The sequence below is a fragment of the Marmota monax genome, unplaced genomic scaffold (assembly GCF_021218885.2).
Source record: "Marmota monax isolate L192 unplaced genomic scaffold, Marmota_monax_Labrador192_F-V1.1 WCK01_AAM20220418_F8-fsc00361, whole genome shotgun sequence".
NCBI lineage: Eukaryota > Metazoa > Chordata > Mammalia > Rodentia > Sciuridae > Marmota > Marmota monax.
Window position 1 is genome coordinate 848,968 of NW_026693580.1, and position 16,232 is coordinate 865,199.

The window sequence follows — 16,232 nt, forward strand, 5'->3', positions numbered from 1 at the left end:
TGCTCTTCAACGTTTCCCACTTTGTTCAGAATGAAGGGGTTTGGCCTCGTGTCTATGACTCATTTGTTCTTAGACACGGTTTTTTTTTTTAAATTTTTACTTAAAAGTGGTTCTGAGGCCCCAACCTCAAGCCAGTTGTATTGGCAGCCTCGGCAGAGCCTGAATCCACTGGACAGACAGCCGACTGTCCTTTAAAGCCTTAAATCCCAGCTTGCAAGTCCCTATAAATGAATGTTTTCCTCGTGGTGGGAAAATGTCTTATTTAAAATTGCCTAATGAGCTGCCCCTGTGGAGGGAGAGCAGCTAGCCGTCAGCCAGGACGCCGGGGGACGCACTCCCCTGCTTTCCACCGCTCACGCAGGACTTTCCCACGCTCGGTGTTTTACTTGTGGCAGCAGGAGTGGAAATGAATACAACCAAACAGTTTATAGAGGGGGGTGCTTCTCAGGGATGGGTTCAGCCTTGCTCCCTGCGGTGGAGTCAGGTTTATCCCCGAGGCCGATGTTTCAGCCTTTGTCCACGTGGACATAAATATCTCAGTGATGACAGAACTTGTGTTTCCTCCAGGTTCAAGTTGGATGTGAGCGAGTCTCTGGAACTTGCTTGACCATAAATAATGCCACAGGAGAAGTGGGGAAGGCTCCGACCAGGGCCTCGCTCCTGGAGGCCAGCCTCACTGGGCTCTTTCCGATGGTGTGTCCTGCTCCCCAGGCTCATGTGCAGGGCCTTCTGTCCTGCGTAGAGCCCTGCACAGCCTCAGGAGTGTGCAGAAAGCCCCACCCATGCAACTGCCCGCCCAGCTACCCCTCACCCGTCCTCGGCCTGCAGAAAGCTCAGTTTGTGAGATGGAAACCAGCTCTTCCCCCCTCCCGGGGCCAGAGGGGACTAAGTCCTGAGACCTTCTCTGCAATCTGCTGGAACTCTGTGGAGTCTGTTACAGAATCTTGCAATGGCCACCTGCCCTGGTGACTGCAGCCTGGAGCACCAACAGGGTGGACAGGGGAGAGGCGTGAGGATCACAGGGCACCCGGAGCTCTCCGCCCAGAGCAGCCTCCAGGGAGTGGGAGAGTGTGGTTATATCAGAGAGGACATATGAATCAAGGCTAAGTCACGTAACCACATCTGTCCAACAAAGTATCATACGAACCCGGTGCACCCTGTCTACCTGAAGAATTTCTTTATCCGATGGGATTAGGTTTGAAAATCAGCCAATTTCTGTAATCATTAAAAAAGACAGATCAACCTGAAAATTGTAACTTTCACTGTATCTATCTTTTGGTGTATGAGAGGTTTTTCTTCCTGAAGTAGATATTTCCGTGTCATCATTCTTGAATGATAGTCATAAATTACCAACTGTAAATTCCGCTTGCCATTGGTCCTGTGACTTTCAAGTGCCTGTTAAGTCCTGTGCCCCAGCCAACCTCGAAGAGGTACCCAGACCTCGCCCATTTCTCAATCTTTCAGCTCTGCCCCTTCGGTCCAGAAAGAATGGAGCTCCTGCCCAGCCTCCTGGCCGTGGCCTCTGATCCTTCTTTCCTACCAGAGGCTGAGGATTATTCCCAAGGTGGGCAGATCTGGCCAGCGGCTCACACTTTGTAGGACTCTCACCTCTGCAGAACTGTACAGAAATCCCTTCCTGGGTTCTGCCACCTCCTGGTGACCAGCCTTCCCATCCCTGCCCTCTGCTCCCCCCACTCTCCCCTCTGGCCTGCTGCCCAGTGAGCTCACCTCCTGAGGTTTCTGGGGGCCCATCAGCCCTGGGCCCGGTGCCTGGCGTGGAGAGCTCTTCCCCACAGGGGGCGGGCTGCCCCTGGCTGGGGAGTTTGCTGAGAGGCCCCCCTCAGGCCTTCCCAGCTGCACCCCATGTCCACGGCCAGTCTCCACTTCTTCACCAGTTTGCACATCACCACCCGATGGGTTAGTGACGTTTCCCACTGGAAAGATGGTGGAGTTTAGAGGCTGTCTTAGTCTTGGACCCTCAGGACTTACTCCCTGACAAGACTAAGTGCTCAATAAATGCCGGTTGAATGGACAAGGCTCTGGATGCGTGAGCTCCTCTCTCACGTTTCCGAAGCTCAGCCAGAACTCAGAATCGGAGGGAAGCAGGCCGCAAGGCTGGGGGAGTCGTCTCCAGGTTTGTATCCTCCCCCTTCCGTTTTCTTGGTCATCTTAGCTGCACTTGCTTTTCAACAACTTTACTGTGGTTTGCACTAACACTTGGCACAAAGAGGGGCCACCTGGCAGGTCTCTCTCCAGAGGAAGCCGCAGCACCCTGGGTGGGAGGCTAGCAGGGGCCGGGGCAGCTGCAGGGCCTCTTGCCACGCTGTGGGGGCTCCACTCCCCTGTGTGTAAGTCGCACATGCCACAGGAGGACGAGGGACACGCACATGAACCTTTAGATGCTCATCCTCTTTTAAAAGCAAACGTTTTTGTGACTACCTATGATGGTGGGATTCGTGGTGACGTGTTTGTGCACACGCGTAGCACAATCTGGTCCATCTCATTCCTCAGCTCCGTACTGACCATGTTATGAGCAACTGTTTGGTGGTTTTGTTTTGTACTTTCCACATTTTTCCCCATAAAGAATCTCATTAGAAAAAAATAAATATCACATTTTTCTAGTCTATAAGTTTTGAAAAGACATTTGCCGTCAAATGCTCTAACAAAGATAATTTGTTAACATTACCATTTTATTAATTTTAGGGGACTACCAGGGGGTTGAACCCAGGGTACTTAACCACTGAGCCACACCCCCACCCCTTTTTATAATTCCTTTAGAGGCAGGGGCTTGCTAGGCTGCTTTAGGCCTCCTAAGTTGCTGAGGAGTTTGAACTCGCCATCCTCCGGCCTTAGCCTCCTGAGTGGCTGGAATCCCAGGCCTGTGACACTGCACCTGTGTGGGCCGAAGCCGAGCTTCTGAAGGTCTCCAGGACATGTCCACCATCCAACCTCAGCGCAAACGCTGGGCACCCCACATGGCGGAGCTGACTGTGGCACACACTCAATCAGGAGTCCTCCACAGACCAAGGCAGACAGACAGCCCGTCAGAGCAGCACCCTGTGGTCTGAGGACACAGTGACGTCCAGGAACACCGCGCCCCTCAGACAAACTCCACTCTCAACGCATCACTTCACACATGGAGCACTTGATTCTTTCACAGAGATTCATCGTAGCCATCCCACTACCACTGCTGGTAACTTATTCTGAGTTTTGGGTGAGAGTTGTTATTTCACTATTTTATATGTAACTCTTCTAATAATCGGATGAACTGGCATCATCATTTTTCCCATTTTGCCTATAAAGAAAGCTTAGAAATTTTAAGTGACCAGTTCTGAGACCCAGAACAAGGGGAAAGTGGGCCGAGAGCCAGACCACATACCCTGCCATCTCATGTTATTTAAGAGTGAGCTTTGGATGTAAGCTACTGGGGTTCATATGTTGGATTAGACTTTACTGTGCAACTTGGAAAAGCTGCTCAGCTCTTCTTTATGGTTTGAATATGAGGTATCTCTAAAAATCTCTTGGGTTGATGCAGGAAGATTCAAAGGTGAAATGGTTAGATGAGGGCTGTAATCGGTCCCTCCTAGTTTGGGTGGACTGACTGGGTGGTCACTGGAGAGAGGTGGGGTATGGCTGGAGAGCTGGGTCCCTGGGGGCTGTCCTGGAAGTGTGCCTCTGACCTGCAGACCCTTCCGCTCTCTCCTCTCTCTGGCTGCCATGAACGGAGCAGCTCTCCTCTACCATGCCCGTCCGCCATGATGTTCCGCCTCCCCTCGGGCTCAGAGCCGTGAACTTGGCTGACCATGGACCAAACCTCTGGAACCATGAACCAAAATTAATCTTCCCTCCTCTAAGTCGTTCTTGTCAGGTATTTTGGTCACAATGATGCCAAGCGATCACACCTTCTGAACTTTGTCCCCCAAACCTAAAATCAGACCCAAAATACTCTTTGTTTTATGCCGGAGTACGGCTGCAGCAAAATAACCGGGGGGTGACGAATAACTTGTGTATGTTGATACAGCAGGAGTAGGAGCCGTTTATTGCAGGACAGGAGCAGTATTTATACATTCCGCACAGCTTATCTAATTAGCATAAACTAGATACATCAGTCAACCAATCAGGAATCTCCACACTTAATGGCTCGCTTTTGTTACTTCTTAAACCACTCCCTCTGGCATTTTGCCAGGCACCATCCAGACTTGTTTACGAACTCTAACATTCCCCTGGCTAAATGCCAGGTGTTATTTTGACTTGTTTACAGACTCTAACAGTTTTATAGTTTTACAGCCAATAAAGGGCTTAGAAGAGTCACTGCCTAGTTAGCATTCACCAAGTTGGTTATTCCACACGTCTTAAGCCTAAAATGATATGGAAGTGTGCTCCGTCACGGCCGACTCTACACGCCAGGATCGGCTCCGCTTAAGACTTCCCCGCGCTCTTCAGGTACTTTTTATCTGAAGCCATAGAAAAGACTCCTCTTTCTACTTCGTATTTTGTTTTCACATTTAAAAATAAAAACTTTGGTGTTAACATGTACCTTTTACCCTGTTTTCCCGTACGTAGGCCCGTGTTCTAGAATAGATGTTAGCCCTCAGTCAGGACCTCTGCTGGGCTGCTCTTCTGCTCTCACTTCACAGGTGTCCTCCTGGCTCTGGGCAAGTGGCTGTCACTCAAAAGATAGTCATTAAAATTAATGATTTTGAGAAAAAGAGATGAATCGATTTCCCCCCGTTAGAACAGAGATACATTTCATGATGCTTAGAAATAAAGAAAATGAAAAATATAATTATGGAAAGACCATAACCATAACTTCAAATAATCTTTTAAGTTCAAAAACAGTAATTTGATAATGTTGAAGATGGTAAAGTCATTGTTTGAATGGCTCCATTACTGATCATGTCAGAAACGCTATTTAATCCAACTCCATTAAAGCTATTTCCTGTGGGTTCTCTTGATAAATGGTTATAGAAAACACACAGAGGTTCCTGTCCCACCTGTGTTAGTTAAGCAGCAAATGTACTTTGATGGCTTCTGCCTTTTTGAGTTAATTAGATAGTAATTCATCTCCTAATCTGTGAGTCTCAGAACAGAATAGCTATCTGGTTAAATTAAAACTCTGTCAGCCACAGATTCCAACCTGAAGGCCTGCCACCTGCGGCAGCCCCTCCCACATCCTCTGAGGAGCTCCGGCTGGGGAATTCCTGTTAGCTTCAGAGTTGGTGGAGACTGAAGCACCTGCCTCTTTTCCCTTGTAGTCCCTGACGTAGGTGTGTGGGGAACAAGGGGTGGCTTGAAGTGATTTTTTAACACACCTGTGTAAAAGGAAGAAGCTACCGAAAAAATCGATGACTTTGAGTTTATCAAGCTTTAATAGAGAATTTTTGAAAATTCTAGATTTAGGGGCCTAGAGCTGTTTCTTCATCTCTAGGCCCCTAAACAGAAGGGAGGTGAAATTCAGGCCTTCCTCACGCACACCATCTTTCTTCCGATGCCTTTGAAGCTATGAAACAGACCTTTATCATTATTCTTTGGTTGTAAGATTACACAGAAGCTCCTGAGCAAATTATTACTTTTATAGCTTTTTGTCTATCTTATTATTTTCTTTGAAAAACTCATGTACATAATTGTAACTGTAGGAACACTCATTTTGCTCAGTGAAGCCATGAAAACAACAATTTTTTTTAAGCATCATTCTAAATCATTTCTCTTACCTTTCCTCATTCAAACTTTTGGACCATTATGTAATATTGAACATTTCAAATTTCCTTTCATTTATTCAATGTAAGTATAATAAATTTAATTTTTCTATCACTGTGATTATTTTTATATATTTTTAAAAACATTTTGGTATTAGGGATTTTTTTTTTTTTGGTCCTGGGAATTGAACCCAGGGCACTTAACCACTGAGCCACATCCCCAACACCTCCTCCTCCTCCTCCTCTTCTTCTTCTTTTTTGAGACAAGTTCTTGCTAATTTGCATAGGGCCTCACTAAATTTCTGGGGCTGGCTTTGAACTTGCAATCCTCCTGCCTCAGCCTCCTAAGCTGCTGGGATGACAGGCATATGCCACCACACCAGGCACATTTTCAAGGCTGGAAATCAAATGCATATTTAGAGGGGTAAATGTTAAACTCACAAGTAAAGTTTCATTTGAAAATATATGTTTTATTATTTAGTAATAATTCAATTCATCTTAATGTATAAAAGCAAACCAAAACAGCAGATAGGTTGTATTTTAATTTGGTTTTTATATTAGTATCTAAGCTTTAATGAAGTATGATTGGTTTAACTGTCTGTAAACATTCGTCCCATGATGTCCTCTTCGCTGCATTTGCAAATGTCTTAGGGAAGTTGGTTTTATTAGAGAGTGTGGTTTAAGTTTTTACTGCCCTCTTGCATGCTATGTAGTCTGCCAAAATCTAAAGAGAAAATTTGAGGACTTTTCACTCAGAGAAATAATGTGGATGGAGCAATAAAGACTACAAAAAGATTCTGAGAAATTTCAAGGACAAGTCGTGCCAAAGCCCCAAGTGACAGTGGCCCTCTGTCTTGGTGCACCTGCTTCTGTGCCCAGGAGCTGACGGCGCCCGTCCCGGCCTGTTCCTGTGCCCAGAGTCAGGGCGCCGGCTGGGGAAAGACCCGCTTTCTTGGCTTTCTTTGGGGCAAGACCCGCGCCCAGGCTCAGCCAGGGCTGGAGGACGGGGTCAGGGTGCAGACGGCCTCCTCACCCCGAGGCCGGGCCTGCTGGAAGGCGCTGGGAAGTGGGGAGCACGGCCCTTGGCAGGCGGAGCCCAGCCCCCCACATGCGTGCGCGGTCTCCCCTGGGCTGCCTCGTGGCCCTGCTGGAAAGGGACGTCCTTGCAGGGGAAGGTGCCCCGGCGCAGACCCGCAGACCCGGCGTGGCCTTCCGCAGCGTCCAGGAAGGCAGCCTGGGGGAGGCCGCGCGGGGCCAGACGGCCGCCTCCTCCGAGGGAGCCGCTCTCTTTTCCACCCAGGGCCGCCAACCCTCTGGCGGCGCAGCTTCCCGGTCCCACACCCACACCCACACCGGCAGTCCTCTCTTCCCAAGTCCTGGGTCAAGCTCCAATTGCCCTCTGAACTTCCCAGTCTCCCTCACCGACTGTTTCTGCGCAGTGGCTCGGGCTGGCCCACCCTCCCCTGTGCCTTTTTCTCCTCTTGCTAGATTGCCTGTTTTTTTTTTTCACTTTGGTCTTTGCAGTGAGGCTCACACTTGTGTGATGGGTTCACACTCCCAACCCCAATAACATAAATGATGATTCAGGCAGAAGACAAGCAAAAATGGCTTGCTATTGTAGACTCGGCCCTTGGACTCTGCACGTCAGTGGACCTAGGGATAGCCATCTAGGTGGTCAGACATGATTTTGAGTTTAGATCCTATCCATCATTTCCCGTCTTTCCTACTGTTTCCCAGTCCCACGGACATTTGGAGATGGAAACGGGAACACTTGAAATGGTCTCACCTGGAGCTCATACGTGCGCATCCCAGAATCTCCCACCCTTGCTGCAGAGCCCGGGAGTCTGGGAGGAAAAGACAGGTAGGGAGGAGCAAGGGGCAGGCTCCATCCCCACCCACGCCGGGAAGCCTCTGCGTCCTCCAGGGCTCAGTGCCTGGGTGGTCTGCCCAAGCACTTTGCTCCTGGGGCTGTCTCTCCGTGAGCATGGAATGGGGCTGGGTTCTTATTTCCATTTCCAACCCCATAAAAAAAGAATTAAAAGTGACATGCTAACAGTGCGGATGAATTGTTTCTGTACTTAAGGTTTATGTGTGATTGTGATGTTTATGTAATGGAAGAATAAAAAACTGATTGTATTGTTTTTGCTCAATTTTCATATTCAAATAAAGCTTAAATTGAAATAATATAGGTAGAGAGTACAAGCAAGACACATTAAGCTTTTATTTGATCTGCTAAGTGTGTGTGTGTGTGTGTGTGTGTAAATAATGTAATGTAGTACTTGCTGTTTGTGTGAAAGTAAGCTGAAGGAAGATTTGAAATCCCTTTTCCAGGATATTTTTATGGTCCCTGGGCTGCATCTGCTGAGATTTATTTTTTAATTTTTTTTGTAGTTGTAGATGGACAGCATGCCTTTATTTTATTTATTTTTATGTGGTGCTAAGGATCGAGCCATTGCCTCATGCGTGCAAGGCAAGCGCTCTGCCACTGAGCCACAGCCCCAGCCCCTGAGATTTTTTTTTTTAATGATGAATTCTGCCTTTAGGCAGGGAAATGGATTCTGAAGACATTTTGTGGAATTTTGTATCCCCCAAACTCTGTGCATTTCAGTTCCAGCATTGAAAGGAACAGAATCACAGAATGGGTTCTCTTAGAGCTGGACTTCTAGCCTTGGTGTCTTCCATGGGTGGCATCACTGCAGGCAGAACAGCATCTCCTGACATTCTTGTTGCAGAGGACGGATGTCACCGATTTTCTGAAGCTCATCTTTTAACTCTCTGAAGCCCCTGGGTCCTGTGTTAAATACCAGAACTAATGATTTCTAGGAGGGCACAGAGAAGTTTAGGTCTGTAGTTTTAGACATTATGAGAGTGCTGAAAATGAACATAAGACATCCATTCTAAGGAAGGGGCAACTCATGGGGAAGATGCAGCCAGAACACACCCAGAAGACCTAGGATGCTTCTACTGGATGGGCGCAAGCTCCAGTGCACACCTAAGGGGTCAGAGACAGAGCACCGTGGGGTCAGGTTGGAAAGAGGAAATGGCCTGGGTAGATTCAAGCCAAGGAGAACACTACATTCCAGTCAAGCAAGACTAGGAAAATAAACACTCAAAAACCACAAAGACTGTCACAAATAGCAGGCAAATTTTCTCCATAAAAGCAAGAAACCACATTAAAGAATCAAAACCAAGTTGCTGATTTCCATAAGCATCCAGCAGAGGAGTGAGATTTACTGTCTATCATCAGGGGATACGGAAGATCAAGTGCAAGGGTGAGAGGGTGGAGGTGATTCGGGAGACGCTAATGTTGAATAGACGGGGAGAGTGAGGACAGCGTACTGTGCAGGAATCCACTTTAATGCCAAGAGAAAAAGGAAATGATCTAAAAAGTCCTGCAGATAACAGGAGGAGTGTGTGGGGGTGCATTTAAAACCAAACAGTGACCCATCAGGAGCCTGGACAGTCAGAATTATGGGAAGAAGCCCTCAGGTGATGAGGACTTGGGATCCAGGTGACCCTCCTGTGGCGCCAGAGCGCCTCAGCTTTTTGAAGTGGTAAGGTCTGGGGTTTGGGCGTGCTCACTGGGCCTCCCAGCGGTAAGACCTTGAAACCACTGGAGCAGAAGGGAGGAGTCCTAAGTGATCTGAGATCCAATGCATAGTTATCAGAAAACTGATTTTTATACTTGTGCCACAGTCCGGCTGCAGCAAAATAACCCGGGGGGGGGGGGGTGACGAACAACTTGTGTAGATTGATACAGCAGGAGTGGGAGCCGTTTATTGTAGGACAGGAGGGGTATATATACATTTCACACAGCTTATCTAATTAACATAAACTAGATACAGCAATCAACCAATAAGGAATCGCCACACTTAATGGCTCCCTGGTGTTACTTCACAAACCACTCTCTCTGGCAAAATGCCAGGGGCCATACAGACTCGGCCCTGTGGCTCTCAGCATACTTGAGTTTCTTACTATTCCAAAAAGTTCATTTAGAATTTTAGCATTTAAGTATCCGTCTTACAGAACATGTATTGTGGACTTTTATTTATTGAAAGCTGATTACTTGGCCAGGTATTTATTCTTTGTCATCATGAGAATCATTGCAATGACAATTCCTTCAATCTATGATATTTCGCAAAGTAAAAATAAATTAGGATTTTGTTTTATAGTGAAAGCATTAAGGTATATAAAATGTTATTAGGAGAAAATTCACCAATTTATAAGAGATTTAGTTTTCTATGTTGACTTTTTTTTTTTCTCCATTGAACTGTAAACTGGAACAAATCCTGTGATGCAGTCATGTATACGGTTTTAGGAACAAAGGCATTCTTCAGACACTGGTAATTCAAGTTTATATTGAAAATATCCACATGGCAGATATGTTATATAAACAAACATGTTTCATTGTGTGTATATGTGAGACACGATGTCTCTCAAAAATCTGTGTCTCAAAGTCTTGAACTCAGGACAGCATTTGGAGCCTTCTGGGGATGTGATAAACACACTGCACCAGGAGGAATTCCCCAAATGTTTGGATTCTTTTCCAAAATTCCAAGGAATTTCTGACATCCACTTTTTGTAGTGTACATCAGTACTGAGGCTAGGTTTTATTCACAGCATTCAGGCAAACGAAGGAGAAGCATTCCCGTGGCTAGAGCTCACCGACTGAATTCAGACTCTGGCAAAACCACAAATGTACTGATAACCATGGATCAGCTGAAATGACATTATTTCTGACTTGATCTGGTTCCTTGAGAATCTATTCTAACACATATTCTCCATGTGTGTGCAATTACAAAATCTGAAGGCAACTTTGGATGTATAAGCTCTTTTCTCTCAGATCTGATTTGTAACTGGCCTCCAGAGCATGGTAGAAACTGACTATGGTTAAAAACGTGGATGGACATGGGGTTTCACGTGGGAGTTTCAGAGATGCTGGTGGGAGTTTATGTATCAAATTGGGTGCTAGATTTCGATGGGGGAATTCCAGAGTGTCCAAGGCCAAGTAATGAGCAAAGACTTGAGTTACTAAGGCAAGGACGGAAAGCTTTTGATAAACTAAACATGTGACCCTGAGAGCCATCTGGCGGTAGCTCCTGGGTCACCAGGCTCCTGAGCCCACACCAGTGAACCATCTTATGGATATACTCTGCTCTGCAGGGACTCAGGCCTATGCTTCACCCCGTTTGTTACTGGCTCTGCTCAAACGTCACACGGTCCATGAGACCATCCACCCCTGCCAGCCCACCTCACAAGCATGCTTCTGCTGAACTCCGTGCTCTAAAGCAATCACTCCCCCTTCCACCCTGCTGTAGCAAACTCTGAAAGCAGGGGCACTGGACACCACTGGGGACGGACCCAGAGCAGGCCAGCCCTAGGACGGTCTCCTCAAGGGCATGCAACACAAGTGGGCGCTGAAAACTCACTGATCCAGATAGAAAGTGTTTTGATGCAATAACTGAGAAAAAACTGCAAACAATCCCCAATGAAAAAAAGCTAAAGTTTTAAGCAAAGACAGTACTAGTAGTGATTCCATGCTGAGCCGTATCGGAGACTGAGGCAAGAGGAAGTAGCACCAATCCAGTCGTGTGGGATTTTCAAAAAATGCATTCTGGGCCTAGGAAGGGGCAAGGTACTGCACCATCATCTCCCGCCACTAGAAGCTTGGACATCTGCAGATGGGCTTTAGGAATTGGAAGGAGTGTCTCCACAATCTGGATGCATTTTTTCAGATCATTCACTCAGTTACCACCAAAGCTGCTGAGTTTTAATCAAGCTCAGAGGAAGACAAGCTTGCCCACTGCGCTGCTCATGCTGATTATGTCTTGGAGAATTGGTGTCATTAGTGGTCCAAACCCCGAGAGGAGAAGAGCAACAGAAGCCCTGGGTGTTTGGAGCAAAGCTACAAACTTTTGGGCAAATGATATTCCATCTCCCATTGGAGGCTGAAGTGCCACGCATGTGGCTTTCCTGGCTTTCCACGCAGCCAGGCTGTGTGCACACAGGTCGGTCTGTCAATCAATCGGGCCTCCCCCCACCCCAGATTCTTGTTCTGAACCTAATGACTGGAAGAAGCAGGTGCCATGTGAGCATCCTTCAGCGGCCAGGTGGTGACAGCACAGTGTCTGTCTGATCAGTGACGGCAGCTGTGGGGGCTCCCTTGGACATTCTGCAACATTATTATATGTCACTTCTGACGGCCCTCCTAGAAGTTGTGTGAACTAACCCATATACTCTGATTTCTATTTATCTAATGAAATCTCCAAGAGACTATTTCTGTGACTGACAGAGTCTTGACTTACACAGCAACATATGGGTCACACCAAGGGAAGAATGGATATCGGTTTTAATCTTCAGGATAGCAGTTTGGCCTGCTAAGAGAGAGGCTCTTTAATTTAATTTTTCCTTTGTGGAAAGCTGCCCAGATATCTCCTAATGGACCTTCCCCTTGACTGCACAGTGACTGGCACATGTAGCAGCGTGAGTCACACACAGGTAGCTGAATGCACAGCAGTGAACATGACCCATTCCATTAAGTAAACCACCCATTGTAAAGCACCCTGAATCCTTAACTTACCACCCATTGTAAGCAAACAAATCAGGAGCAGCAGGTGCGCGGGGGACGTTACCCCATGAGCCATGGAGAGGCGTAGCACAGCAGCCCTGGGCAGGCGGGCACGTGTGAAATGAGGAAGAAGACCACTCGGTCAAGGGCAGTCGGCATCCATGAAGCTTGGGAAGCCATGGCCTTAGCTCTGCAGAACGCAGTCTCTTTGAGGGATTAGCAGTTGACCGCTGTCCACTGAGGCTTGGTGGGGATGTGGAGACCCTGAGTGCCTGGCCATAGTCCCTGCTCAGCCCTTTCCTCCTGCCTGCCTCCCACGGATCCCCGTGGGCTCTCTGGGTGCCCCAAGCTGCCTGGCCTGGCTCCCCAAGGACAGGGTGATTAAGAGGAACAGAAACCAGGGGGAATAAAGCAGGCCTTTGTGGGTAGGAAGGCAGGAGAGAGCTCCTGGTGACTCTGGTGTCCGCCTGTTATCACGCATGTCGCAAGGAGCGAGAGGTTGTTTGGAGGATATCTGAGAATCTTAGTGAGAACAGACTGTACTGATTCCTTTGCTCCTCGACGCCATGTTTAGCTCTGGGTTTGAATAGCAGCTAGGCTTCAGAGACTGAGGAAACTGGTCAGCGAAGGTGCCCATCAAATGTATGACGGGAAACTAGCGCAGACAGACCGTCAGTGGAGAGCTTCCCACAGCTGCAAAGCTGTCACCTCTGCATCATCCTGCTCCCTTCTGGGATGGAACACCAGGGCCCTGTAACCAGCCCCGAGGGGCGTGCACTTTACCACGGCTGTTACTGCAACCAACAGCTCCGTAGGCTCCGAGCCCTGGTCTAGGAGGGTCCCAACCCTCCCAGGAAGGCCCTGGGCAGGATTTTTAAAGCAAAGTGATCCACAGCTGACACACAAGCCATGTCACAGGAGTGACAAGCCTGGTAAGTGAATCTTCTTGGAAACTGGACCCCGAGTCCCAGGTGGAAACACGTCCCCCCAGCACACCTAGCAACCCAGTGTCCATCCGCGGGGTACTTCTGGTCACGTTTTGCAATCTCCAAGCCGCCCATCCCCATGTCAGCGACATCCTCGGGCCAACAGTGAACGTGGTGATGGCTGGAATTCAGTGCTGGCACCCAGAGTGCTCCTTCACCAAGGCACTCAAGTTAATTCTGCCCCTAGCTGCCAAGCCAGCCAACTGGTGTGCCCCCGCCTTTGGAGGGGAATCTAGACGTTCATATCGACTCATATTGTTTTCCTCTCCTCAGTGTGATCTTGGGAACCTGGCCAAGGGGGCTGATGGCTGTCGTCTGATGATGCTGGGAAGTCTTCAATAAGCTGACATTTCCTGTGGCCGAGCTGCCATGTCTGAAGGCCAAACCAAACAGTGCTTGGGCCCTTTGGACCCTGACTCTGTTTCTGTCTCTCTCTGATCCAGTCCCAGGCCTGCCCGCCCTGTGCCTCAATCCAGCCTGGGTAGCTGGGCCATGCAGGGGTCAGGTGGAGGGTTGCTTCCAGCCAGACTGAACTACAAGCCACCCTGGAGAGCAGGGCAGGTGGGGGTGAGACTCGGGCTTTGCTATGAGACACAAAAGGGAAACGCTGGCTAGAACGTGTTGCCCGTGGGCTAGAAGGAGTTTAGGAGGCAGCCTCAAACTTTTGTCTCTCTCAAAACTTGTGTTACTGCTAATTGAATCATGTCACTAAAAATAAAAATGCTAAAGTTAAGAAAGTAAAATCTGGGAGGAGGACAACAAGGAAGAGTGTCACCAGCTTAATTGGCCCAAACAACCCTTCACGGTGTTTCTTCCTGCATCACAACGATTACATCCTCTGACCCCTAAAATGAGCACCTTCTAGCAGAACCTGAGAGTTTAACCTTATTGCTTAAAAGCACGGGTCAGGTCTCACTGCAGGGCTGCCCACCTCTCCAGCCTATGAGTGGCTCCCCCTGGGGGGTTGGCAGGCGTGGCCTGGACAGACCCCAGGCAGTTTCCCAGCAGAACTCCAGGTCCGGGTCCTCCACCATCTCAGGACAGCGCTCCCATGTGTGGGGTGTGGGACAAACAGGAGGTAGGGAGCCATTTCTTGGAAAGTGGGCATCAGACCCACCGTATTACATCTCAGCTCTTGGGTCACCCCCAAAAGTCAAGCAACTATTTATTCTTTTCCCTCAACCCTTTCCACCCAGACACCCCTCTGCAGACCTGCTCAGACTTTCTGCACCCCTCTGCTCTTGCCTTTCTGTTCGTGATTGTTCCATGGGTCAGGAAGTGTATTTACTTTTACTGCAGCCAGAGGTCAACACTCTGAGACTCTCGGGATCCCTCGTTTTCTCTGGAGCTGGCCATTCTTCCGGGATAATCTACTCTGGCCCCTCCTCTGGCCGTCAGGGAATCTGGCTCTGCTCAGCGTGGCCGGGTCGTGGCCGTGGACTCAGCCCCTGGCGGCTGGTGTGGAGGGCCGCAGCGCTCTCCAGGGCGGTCCGGCGCAGTGGTTCTTGTTTTAATGTAGGGATCTGGATGGAGCAACAGGCCAAATGGCTCAACGGTCCCAGCTAGTGACATCAATAATAAGTGAAATAAGTTGAGCTTGAAACAGGCTGACCCACCGACATGGGGTCAGGGAGTGGGCAGTGGGCAGAGAGCTACAGCAAGGGGTCCATATATGGGCAGATATTCAGCGACGACGGCTCAAAAGTTCTATCCAAAAGAGAGAAGCCTCTCTGGGGAGAGGCCAGAGCTGACAAGAGCGGAGCTGACCACGAGCCATGTGGGAAATGACTCATGAAGAGGCCACAGACCTGGAAGGGGCTGGGGACATTCACCAGGCAGCAAAGCAGAGCCGGCCAGGAGCCGAGGCCAAAGCCTCCCAGTACCTCAGTGTCCAGGACTGATGGACACTGCATGGGCCTGGGACCAGACCCTGGGCTGTGACCTGAATATGACCACCACCGGGAAGCAGGCACTTGGGCACAGGGAGTGACAGCCAAGCAGCGGGACCCTGGGGCAGTGCGCTGTCACTCATTTTGCGTTCTCCTGCACATGCGGGCCCAGCAGTGAGGCTGGGGAAGTTCCCTTGTTTCTTTGGTCTCATTTCCAATTGAATGTGTTACTTACCTTATAAAAGTAGAGAATGAGGAGAAACAAAAAGATAAACCAAACAGTGACCGGGACACAACAGGGTGGCCGCACAGACAAATCCCACAGGGTTTCAAACCCAGCGTAGCAGGATTTCGCTACCTCCAAGTCCACTCCTGAACACACAGGCCTGGTCTTAGGAATGCTACTGCTTTCTAACCAATCCCCCGGCCAGGAACTCACTCCTGATCTCTTTCCCTGTGTCCTTAGCCACCACCAAGGCCCATTAGCTGTCTGAGTCCCTCTGGGAAGCCTTCTCCCCTCCCTATCTGCCTGCTGTGGCCTCAGCTCCCAGCTCGCTGGCCCCCACACCTGGATGTGCTCATCTCTGGCTGGTCTACCTTTTCTGCGTCGTCGCTCCCACACGTGCATCTCAGTCTCAGGTTCTAAGACACAGCGTTGATTTAACGGAAGTCAGGAATCAGCACCCACAAGCTTGATCCATCAGGACGCCGTGGGTTGTGTGGACTGAGCCAAACAAAGATGTTGGATATAGCAAAGTTTTTGCCATAAATGAAGCACTGATTAATTGGACTACATTAGAATGAAATACTCCCAATCACCAGAAAACAGCCTTCAGAGAGTGAAGCAGCCAGCTATGTAGGAGGAGGAGATATATTTGCAACTCATATTTCCTTCCAAAGGATGTATCCTTGGAATCTGTAAAGTTCTTCTAAAATTCAGCTTTAAGAAGCGCCAACCTAATAAATCAGATGCGCAAAGGACTGACAGGCATCGCACAGCAGAGGACATCTCAGTGGCCCATGGGAGCATGGAAAGGAGCACAGGTTAAGGACACAATGAAGGACTGCTCTCTCCCTACCAGGTGGCGGAGAT